This window comes from Sinohyriopsis cumingii, chromosome 3 (assembly GCF_028554795.1).
Source record: "Sinohyriopsis cumingii isolate HCF-2022 chromosome 3, ASM2855479v2, whole genome shotgun sequence".
Taxonomy (NCBI): domain Eukaryota; kingdom Metazoa; phylum Mollusca; class Bivalvia; order Unionida; family Unionidae; genus Sinohyriopsis; species Sinohyriopsis cumingii.
In genome coordinates this window covers 99,091,739-99,103,763 of record NC_142963.1, presented here as the reverse complement: position 1 = coordinate 99,103,763, position 12,025 = coordinate 99,091,739, and the positions used below count along the sequence as shown (strand labels likewise).

The window sequence follows — 12,025 nt, the reverse complement described above, 5'->3', positions numbered from 1 at the left end:
ATTTCCCTTCATATCTGCAATTGGGTCTAATTAATAACCAAAACTGCAAGAAGGTTTAATGGTTTTGAGCACACAACAGTTTCATGGCTATCATTCTTCCTGTGCCAGTCAAGTTGAAATCTTCATAATAGAAGAAATTAACTGATCCCTTTGTGTGTTGTCCCAAACTTGCTTTTAAAAAGTCATGAAAATAATCACACTCCAATGTTTTTAATTCAAAATAAGATCATGTACACATGTTTTGAGAGTATTTGAGAGTTAAAATTGAAAATAAAAATTCTCTAGGAAAATAGATTCCTATATCCACAACCACTCTTCAGGTGTGGATTTTACTACTACCTGTTGCCTTGGCTGCGGATGTTCGTGGGTTTGTTCCGCGGCTGAGTCATACCAAAGATTTATAAAAATGGTACTAACAGTTGCCTCGCTTGGTGCTCACAATTAAGAGGTTAGTGTTAAAACTGGTTGGCCTGGTATCAGGATAATGTGACTGGATGGGACATCATGCTTCATGTCTGCAGCATGATGCCCCAGTGCTATACATCATTATCAACTACCATGCTGCAGACATCGTAGCAGTATGACTGAAAAATTTTTAAAGCTACATTAAAACTCCAAATCACACACACACAAACACACACACACACACACACACACACACTACTACCTGTAATCGAGGATTAAATCTTAATCTTTATCGTGATTAGTTTGGTGATACATTATAATGGCATTGCAGTGTGCAGCATCAGCTGTTACACAAACAAAAACTGTATTTCTGAATATGTATTAACTCTTATCTCTCATTTTGCTTTCAGTATTTATGAACAGTTCATATAGGATTAAATTAGTTAGCATTAATGCAAATGCAAATATATATTTTATGGACCATTACTTTTGACCCACCAGTTAAGTCAGCTGCTTAGCTTGACATGTCCTGAGAAATAGGTACCCTGGGTATAATTCATCATTACAGACAAAAATATATTTGAATTTGTTTTTCCAGGCACTTTGTACAAGCCCTTAGCAAACAAACCTGGATAAATATCCAGTTTTTTCTGCAGTGAAATACAAGTTTACAGTTAAACTGCAGTGTTCATAGATGTTACTTCTCCAAGAATCAGAAAATTAGCTTTTGAAACCAGATACAAGGCAGTTTTTAAAATACTGTATAAAACTGGGGCCTGAATGAAGAAAAACACTAGTTATATTCCAGTAATTCAGCAGATTTTATTTACTGCTTTTAGAAATGCAGTTGTACTGAGAGTAAACTACCAGTTTCTTTCTCACAGCAGTTTTTTATAATCACACTCATATTTAAGTCCATTTATTTGAGCAGTAAAACTGAAAAATACAGTTTTCTTGTATCTTAAGAATTCAGGCACAAAATACCCCCCAAAAAACTATTTTTAATGAAATGCAATCTAAGGTCCTAATAGTCTAGGTCTAAGGTGAGTTAATGGTGCAAAGCAATATATAAACTGATTATGGTCTCTACTAGATTGATATTATTTAATAATGCAAAGCAATACGTAATTCATTTTAGTTTGCACTATATTAATAGTGCTGACACAAAAGCAATATATACACCTCTTCCTTGATATCTATGGCACGGTGGGGTCCAAAAACATAGACCGCACTATAAGCAAGGGCACAAGATACTGGGGACCTCCAAAATACGAGATGTGTTGCTATCCTCACTGGACGAAGCCACAGGAGAAGGGACTGGGTTGTTTCATGACTAAATACTCATTTTATTATCGCTTTGAGAAAAATTGTCAATAAAGTGCTTTTTTAATGAAGTTGATCATTATTCTGTACATGTTTCATTTATTTTCAAGGTGCCTAACATCAGAAAGATCATTAACAATATTCCAAATTGTTTCAACAACCTTTGCATGTACACAAAAATATTTGTGTATTACATCACTAAATTTTGTTGTGGTTCCCAGCTCATTAATTTATAGCAGAGTTTGAAGCAGGGAGTCTACAAAGGGAAGCTGACTACTTGTTGATACACCATGAAATAAAATTCCTTTTTAAAAAAAAAATATAGATATTTATTTTATATAACAATTGTCAGTGTCAAAACTCAATTTTTGTACTTTTCAGTTTAGCAGTGTGCTCTCTTGTATTCAAACATAAAATGCTGCAATCGACCGTAACAGCTATGTCTGCGAGCTTTTTGCAGAGAACTTAATTAAGTGCCAACCATGTTTTGATATCAGACTTACAGAAGTATATGTTGTATGTTTGCACTGAATTAAAAGCTGGCCTCCTTTGTATTATCATGTTAATTGCATCTTTTATATCAAAATAGGTGGTTGAATAAAAAAAAGTTAAAAGGTATTTAAATCCATAACATGTGTAAGATCTAGAGACCCCTGTTATAAATTGGTTAAACTCCATTTGATCAATCAAACACAGTTATAACTATTATTGTGTACGTAATATAATTGAAGGAGACAAACATGCAAAATTGAAATTCACGCAAACTTCATATATAATTTGCTATATGTAAAGTTCATTTTCTGAAAATTTGTACCTTTTCTTTTTGCTCGTTACGAAGAAATTTATGCAAAACCGATCATCTCTCCCGATCCATCTTGAATAGAACAACGCGCTTCCCTCCCCCTGTACAAATAGTGTGTGTGATGCCATTTGAGACACTGTGTACACACTGGCATTGTTGATAATAAATTATGGAGGACTCGCCCTGGGAGAACTCATCCCAGGTGTTAGGAGAAGTCGCCCCATGGTGGTCGGAGAAGTTGCCCCACTACGCCTGGAGAAGTCGCCCCAAGGATCATATATAGTAATTCTGAAATGTTGCCACGTGGTTGTTAAGGCTTTATTTATTGTTTTTCTTCAACTTAAATCTATAAAATGTGCAACTTTTCAACTTTTCCATTTGATCAACTCCACTTCTGTACTTAACGAAAAAGAAGTGGTATCTATCCTTTTTGCTCTGCTCTTCAAATCATTAAATGCATTTTAATTGGAAAAATAGAGTGGGTGTAAGCATGATGTGACATCTGCAGTTTTATACATGAAAGGGCTCCATCCTAATAACTAATGTCATCCTGAGACGACTTTATGGCATGGACCTCTATAACCCGAAATCGACTGAATTCTTGGTGACCATCAATAATCCAAAGGGTTATAGTATCATTTCTCTAACTGAACAGTTTAGTCTGATTTTTCATTGAGATTTGCTAACCATTGACGAATGAAACTTGAACTCGATTAAAAGCATCATTGACGCCTACTCAGGATATCCGGTCGCTATTGAGTTCAACATCGTGGCTAATGTACAGAATTCGGATGGTTTCTGAAAGCTATCATGTACTATGCCCATCATTTAGTTTATTTCTTCTTTTTTGTCAGTGTTCGTAATTTTATTATTTCTCAATAAAACAAACTATTTAAAGTTGAATGAGAAGCAAAAAAAAATATTTCACTACTAAATTGCCAATGCACAATAAACATGATTACGTTTTTTTATTATATATAACAATACCATGATCACATGTACTAATGGGATTTTTTTACTTTAAATGCATATTTGAACTGCACAACATACTTGGGACATAATGAGAAGATCAGCTTTAAAAACAAATTCAAATGTCACATTTAAATCCTGGACTAAACTAAATAACATTTCACATGATCCGAATCAGCTTGGAAGTTTGGAAAATCAGCCAGATATATGGGCTGAATCAGTCACCGATTTGTACCGAATCAGCCTGGTCCGAGTTTGAGAGTAATTACCACATTAATGAATAATGTTAGTATAATAGATTTATCAGTCAAGAAAGTTAATAGTAACATTTGTTTTAAAAAGTTGTATCGTGGTGTTCCGGTGTGTGTAGTTATAAGAAAACTAATGAGTTTATATGAACACACAGACTTTCAGTTATAAGTGATTTATTTTTCTATTATCGACATATGTTATTTCTTTGGTAGATAATTTCTTACTTTTCAAAGATGGAAAAAAAAAAAGAGTAAAATAATTGAGGATTGTTCCTGAACTGCTATTATTCACACATTTTAGAGCTGCGCATTGAACCATCTTGTTTCTACTTGACACTTCGCTGCACAAATGGAATACAACTCTTATACGTTAATCGTCTCAAATGATGTCACATCCTGTTTGTATGGAAGGGAGCTAGCAAATTTGGGGCAGGTTCTTTCCATTTGATCTCAGAATACAGGACAATATTTTGTATGAAATGTTTGTGCAAATACAATAGATGTAAAGAAAAAATAGTCGGGATAGATTATATACACAAACTACTAAATATACTATTTACAATAAAATTGTGCAGCTCGGGGTTTTTGTCCGCTTTAAAGTACTTAAATTAACCTGCTCATTCATAAATGTGATCAAAGATAGCAAGATGAATGCTTTGTCAAATAAAGAGCTTTATTTCAGATAGGATCATTGTGGAGAAGCGAGTTTCAGAGAATTCCTGAATCGGCACTTTGAGATACCCTCAAGGATAATGAGAAGTATCAGCAATAATTGCAGTGAAATCATGGCATCAATATGTTACTTATTGATTAATACAAAAATTTAGTTTTGACTTATTCAGTGGTTTCACTGAATAAATGTCTCTGGTTTTTGGAAAAAGGAATCTTGTTTCATGGTGTATAAACATTTAGTCTGGTCTGTGTTTCATTGATTCCCTGCTTCAGTACTCATAGCCATTAATGAAGCAGGAAACCAGACTAATCAACAACAACCAAAAGCAATGACTTAATACACAAATGTTCTCAAGTACATGTGAATGTTGTCATAATAATGTTAACAATCTTTCAAATGTAGGATAAGTGAAAATAAATGTACTTTATACAGAATAACAAACAACTTCTGAATCAATAGAAACAGCACTTTATTGACAAGTATTCTCAATGTGATTATAAAACGAGTTACCGGCCATTAAACAGTACATTTACACCCACCCTGTCCTGTCCTGTGGTTTGCTCAGTGTCCAGCAGGGATGGATCACTTATTTTGTTTAGGTCTCTTGGTAACTCGCACCCTCATTTACTGTATATACTTGCATATAAGCCAAATAATTTAGGAAAATATAAAGGCCTGGAAGAAAGGGGGGGGTCAGCTTATCCATGGGCCAATGTCTAAACTTGACAGTTTTTAGGTCTTTTTGTTGACTACTGTAATGGCTGTAAATCTTTGGACACAAAACAATAATTATTTCAGTGTTCTAAGACATAGGCATGTAAAAAAAAAAACTTTTGGTGACCTGACAGTTATTAATTGTCGCTTAAGTGCTTGCTTAAGCATAGTTTATATACAGCAATAGGTGACCCACTCACTACCATTCTTGCAAATAGTCTGCATTAATATGCATGAGATGTATTAATACATAACTTGCCAGCCAATCAAAACAGTCCCAGCTGTCACATGCAGCATCTTTTGTTTCAGCTGTTCTAGTTTGGAGCTGATAGCAACAGCATGCATATTTCAGTCGAAAAACCTGCCACCATCCCCACCTCAATTCCTACAGTGTTCAGTAGACACGAAAGTGTCTGCTGCTGCATGTTGCTTACTCCAAATAAGCAGTCCCCCTAGGGCATTCACTTCATTCCATTCTGTTTATTCACCCAAGAATCTATTGTCAGCACTATATGGTGTATTCAAACTAAACCATAGAGAGAAGTCCAAACAGTTGCCGCTGTCATCCCAACCTTCGTTGGACAGCCTAGTCTTTGCTGGGCTCCTTCAGTTTCCGCTGAAGAAACTTTACTCAAGGGTTATCCATAACATTCTGTCAGGGAGTTTCACAGACCAGCTGTGACCTCTGTACAACCACATTGTGCCATTCAGTATCCACTGAATCACTCACTGATAGAATGAACCAAAACAGTTTCATAAGTACAGTGTGACCCGCTATAGCACGCTCCGTTATAACGCAAATTCGGCTATAACTCGGTTGTGGCATGGCTCCCGATATTTCATATACATGTATTTTTCTTGTGCACCAAAAAAATAATCTTAACAAGTACAAAAAAAAATGTAAAAAGTTGCTTATCATTTTGGGGAAGAGATCGCGTATGAATAATACAAGACGATTGTGGCTTGGCTCCTGAAATTTTACATGCATTTTTCTCGTACACGGAAAAGTATTTTCTTCTTAAAAGTGAGAAGAAGAAAAAAAACCGCATAAAAAGTTTATTCTAGGATCACATAGGTCTTTGCCAATGTCGCTTGTTTTTCCTTATTCGCTGCAAAACATACCATGTGGCTTTTTATTTATTGGTGACATTGTTGGCTGTTTAAACTTTGATATATGACCATTGGTTTGGAGTGCAGAAATTCAGAGGCCCCATGAAAGGAAGCCACAAACTGGATATAAAATGCACTGAAATTGATCTGTTGTTACATAAACAAATTTTGTTGTCCATACTGACAAACCATCTAAACAGTGCATTGTTATATCTTAATCCGCTTATCTTGACATCTAGCATGAGTTCTATATGTTGTGAAATATCCGCTTTTTTGTTGTTGACATTTCTGGTAACAGAGATCAACCGGATGAGGCATTGTCTCGTAATCTATCTTTCATCAGATTTTTGGCCACTCACTAGTAATTAATATATTTACAAAGACTGACATTTGTATGTGAATGGTAAGTAAAATTGATCTTCTTTTCACTCAGAATTAAATCCTTCAGAACACTCACGTTCTCTGTAATAATCCCTTGTCATCATAATACCTGCGTCTCTATCGTCCGTTGACCCTTTGTTAATTTTCAGATTCATGCGTGGAAGGCAGCATCACGCTGCTACCACAAATGTATAAAAAAAAATACATCTTACTTATTGGTTTATTCAGTAGGCATGGAGGGACAGTAACTAGAAGAGTCTAAACGACGGCCAATTCCTTTTTAAAAATGTACCCAGATAAAATAGTTTGCTGAAATTTCAAAGGAAACAGATTACCTTTGAAGCACCGACTGTTATGAAAATGTACCCAGCAAATGGAAAAAATAACAGTCTCAATCATGCAATACAGTTATTTGATGTTGCCACCACAATAAGAGATGGGCATTTGTTTGGTTCTCCTAAGCTATCCTTTAGCAGTGACTTCAATAGCGCATGCACCCTTCATCATAGAAAGCCAACCACAATCTTTCAATAACAGCTAAAAACTTTTCTTCAAAGGAAGTCAGTACCAAACTTAAATAAAAGTGATGGAATCTGATGGATTTTTGCATTTTCCAATGTGACTGGAACATGTTAACTGTGCTGTGAAAGTTTCCTTTTTGTAGGCAGAAAGTTTATGCTTACGAACGCTACCAACGGCGGCTTAAAACTCAAACTAACTTCTACCGACTTGGAATGTACTTTAAAGTAAATGTGTTCGTTATTTGTTACGTGATTGTGCTATGTTTTTCCACTGAATTCAGACCAATATGACCTGTTACAAAATAACTGAATATTTTAAAGCTGTGTGTGTGCATATTTTCAATGGAATCACTTGTATTGTGGATTCAGTGTATATGATGAGGTTCGCAGGTGAGTAATAATAATAATAATAATGAGGACTTTGTATAGCGCCTAATCTTTAGAAGCTCTAAGCGCTTTACAACATTAGACAACACCTATAAGATAAGAAACATAAAAATATTATTACAAAAACAAACAAAATGAAATTAGAAAAACATTAAAAAATAAAAAACATGCTGAGAATATTTCAGGTAGGAAACATTATTAGGTCTTTAAGTTTGTTCTTGCAGTCGAAATAAGTGAGTTTTGAGAGCCCTCTTGAATGTGATCACTGTGTCTTTGTGTCTAAGTTCAGTGGGCAATTCATTCCACGCTGCTGGGCCTTGGTATGCAAAAGAACGCTGTCCATATGACTTTGTATTCATAGTGGAAATAATGAGTATACGATTGTCAGAAGAGGAGCGTAAGTATCTTGCTGGTGTGTACACATGGGTGAGGTTGAATAGGTATGTTGGACTAGAGTCCAACAGTGAAATGTAGCACAGAGAACAAATTTTGTGTTTGATTCTGGATCGAATAGATAGCCAGTGTAGGGTACAGAGCAGCGGGGAGGTGTGCTCTGATCGTGGTACTCTAAGTATGATCCGAGCAGCTGTGTTTTGAACTTTTTGAAGTTTCTGGAGTAGATATTGAGATGAACCAGATAGAATTGCGTTACAATAGTCCAGTCTTGAAAGTACTAATGAACACACAAGTGTTTAAGTGGCATCAACTGAAAGATATTTGCGAATTGAGCTGATGCGTCTCAGCTCAAGATAGGCAGCCTTGCATATGTTCATGACATGTTGGTGCAATGTGAAAGCATTGTCCAGAGTAACACCTAGGTTTCATACTGATTGTGTGAATTTAATGTTGGCATTGCTGATATTTATTGTTTGAGGTAAAGGATGTGAATGAGAAAGTCTTTGTGTTGTGATCAGAATGGCATCAGTTTTATCATCATTCATCTGCGTCTTGTTACAAGTCATCTATGATTTCACATCAGAAATGCACCTCTCTACACCTTGAATGGTAGCATCAACTTCAGTTGGGTGGCTAGATTTGTATATTTGGGTGTCATCAGCGTACAATTGGTGAGACACTGGATGATGATCTGTGACACTTGAGAGCAACTGAGTGTACAGAATGAAGAGAACAGGTCCAAGAACAGATCCCTGAGGAACACCACAACATAGATCAACTGGGCTGGAGTGTATTCCATTTGCAGATACAATTTGTGTCCTGTTGACCAAGTAGGACTTGAACCATAGTAAGGCTGTATCATGAATGCCAAATACATGCTGGAGACGGTGAAGTAATATATCATGGTCTGTTGTGTCAAATGCTGCAGACAAATCAAGGAGGGTGAGGACTGTAATCTTTCCGCTATCCAACGCAGAGAGAATGTCATTAACTACTTTTAGAAGAGTGGTTTCAGTACTGTGGCAAGGGCAATATGCAGATTGTACATAGCTAAAAAGACTATTTGAATTTAGTACATGGTGTTGATACTCTATTCATGCTATACATTAGACATTTATATATAAACAGGATTCACGTATATGTATCAATTCATGGGTCTCTAAATAAAGTAAACTATTATATTATGTCTTCTCTGTTTTCATTACAGGTGTATTTCTTATTTAATATACATCAATTTAAGATGGTAACTGTGCCAACAAAGCACGTATTTTACCGCCCGCATTTATTACACCCACACACACACTTTTTGGGGGAGTACATTTTCTTCAGCTAACTGACTTGGTTGCCTATAATGTGGTCAGGTTTTATGGCTCCCAACTACCATGTTATATCGGGGTCACATGGTAGCAGCAGACAGTCCCTCTAGGCAACACAAAATTAAATAAAGTAATTACAGACTAAATAATTTGTGTGCCAGTTGAGTTTACCTGGGAGACCAGGCTGAACTATAATGTACAGTGCAAAGTTTGCATAGCGTCACTTAAATCCTTATTTATTCCCCGGACATATTAGATGTAGATTTTGCTTTATTCGTTGTTTTGACCAAATTGCATTCTTCCAGATAACATTTCAGCTAGTCCTTAATAGCTGTTTCATTTATATTGAATCACATGCTCACGAGTTACTCATTTTCAATGATATAAGCAATCTTACAAATGGAGGTAATATTTTTAAAAAGATAAACAGGTTTAATTGTATAAGGCATATAACCAGCATAATTTACCTGTTCACGAAGAGTAGTAATAATAAAGGCTTAAATTCTCATATAGATCAACTAAGATCAACATCAGTCAATTTTAGTTTTGTGTTTTGGTTGAACAAAAATCATAACTTTACACACAATGTAAAGCTGATCAGCTGTGGTCGAACTGCAGAATAGCTAAAGATTAGTCTTAAATAAACAAGCAAGAAAGCTAAAACGACTAATTAAAAGTTAATCCTTATTGATGCAACTATTTTTTTTTAACGACTTAGGCCCTCCGTCGTAATTCAAGGAAACCATGTACTACACTATTGTGTGTTATGCAAGCACCAGCAATTGATTGGCAAATAAAGGATTCCCAATTTTGCTGAACTAAAGGTACCTAACTAGGCAGTCTCATGGGTATTTTCCCCATGATGTATATCCGACCTTATTTCTTTATTGCCAGCTCGTAAAGCATTTAGCATTGTTTACTATAAAACATGTATTCTGAATTAGTTTTTTGAGGACACATTTGCTGCATGGTATGTATTTTCATTCCTGCTTTTAGTTTAACGATGGTAATTAACATTGGTATATACAGTATAAAAATGCCAGGTGTTCACTTGTGTAGATTTTTTTTGTGGAATGGCGCTAAAGCCAATGGAGTTACAGCATTCGTAGTGATCATTCTTGGGATTGAAATTAGTTGTGGATGATTTTATTGTTTTTTTTTTCTTCTTTTTTTTCTGGTTTATTTTTTCATTGTTGTAGAGGTAAAAAAAATCATTAATTTACATGAATAATATTTAAACTTAACATTCTATTTAGTGAAGAAGCGAATTCTTTCTAGTAAAGTAATTATTTTGTCACAATAATAATTCACAGTTGATGCAACAGAACATGTAGGACTTTTCTTGTTTTGAAGAAATGAAAATCAAAGACATAATATAATAATTGGTAATTCTCTGCAAAAATCAGAAGATATGGAATCTGGAGGTAGGCATGGAGTGCCTCCAAAAGCATCAAGGAGTCAATACTTTGTGTTTTTGTAGAGTTTTAAATTATCACAGTTCCAGTAATTTACAGCTGAACTTTCACGCAGATTTTAAATTAGCACAGGGCAGACACTTCCTCTACCGCTGTAAAGGCATTATACAGTCATAAATGTACCGTACTTCATTGTTTCATTGTTTTTGAGTGTCGTCTCTTGCACAGCTTTGCACAGTGGTGGAATTGGGAAAAGCAAAAGGTATCCTGTTAGTATGGGGCATGGACTATTGTGAGAAATATTGCAAAATAGAGCCAAGCCGCATTTAGCTGATAAGGCCAAAGATTTCTCCATCACAGCTGCAACAAAACGCAATGATTCCCAAAGGGAAACAGCTATGCAAAATGATAGCCCATGAGTGGCACCAAAATCAAGGAGAAATCCAGCATCTACAGATAAGGGGACTATGCCATTACTGACAAGAGTTTGTCACGTGACTGTGAAATCTCGTGAGTCGGTGATAGAAAATGTGACATCTGCACAACAATGGTGGTGCCCAGATGATAGTCTTATTGAATGACAAGCGACACACAATCAAGTGATGTAGGACCGTCAGCTTGAAATATTGACAAATTTGTCAGCTATGGTAACAAGTCACAAGTTGACAGTCTTAGCAAAAAACCCATGGCTGATACGCCAGGATTTGATTGACCGGCATATAAATGTGTACGGACAGAAACAGTTCAGCATAACTAGGTAAGTGATCTTTCTAACACCAGTGTGATAAGTGAGGAAGATGTCGATGACTTCGAGCATGGCCTTCAAAACTTAGTATTATCACAACCAAATTTACCTTCAGAAATTGAAGGAAAGGACATCCTGAAAGAACTCTCCGACTTTTATGAAATGCACAAACGTTGTGGGCCACCCATTCAGGAGAGCTTGGCCAAAGTTGTGAATGCAGGATTCAGGGCCCAAATAGCACAGGATAAATTTAAGGACTTGAGCGAAAAACATTTAAGGCCACAAAATTGCCAAAATTAAAGTGTTCCTATAATAAATACCAAAGTTTGAGCAAATATGAACAAAGCTACAAAACAAATGGATGCCAAGCTCTAAATGTTCCAAGGAACTGTTGCTAAAGCTACTATTCCCTTCTCAGGCTCATGGATGAATTACTACGTAATAAATTAGACGGTACACCTGCAGATGTTAAATAAACTACTTGCAGAAGCTGTTGATGTATTGTGGGTGCTTTCTTCTGCATTTTGTCACATGTCTTATAAAAGGAAAGAACTGATCAAGCCAGATCTGTATTACAGTTATCGATCTCTCTGTGCACCCCAAAATAAGGTAACTGA

General features: G+C 35.7%; 1 protein-coding gene across 2 annotated transcripts in view; it reads left to right on the top strand.

The window, feature by feature from the left end:
• The window catches only part of LOC149803374 (meiotic recombination protein DMC1 homolog), a 78,892-nt gene that overhangs the window by 21,596 nt on the left and 45,271 nt on the right, over window positions 1–12,025 (top strand). The gene's annotated exons all lie outside the window — the stretch shown is intronic.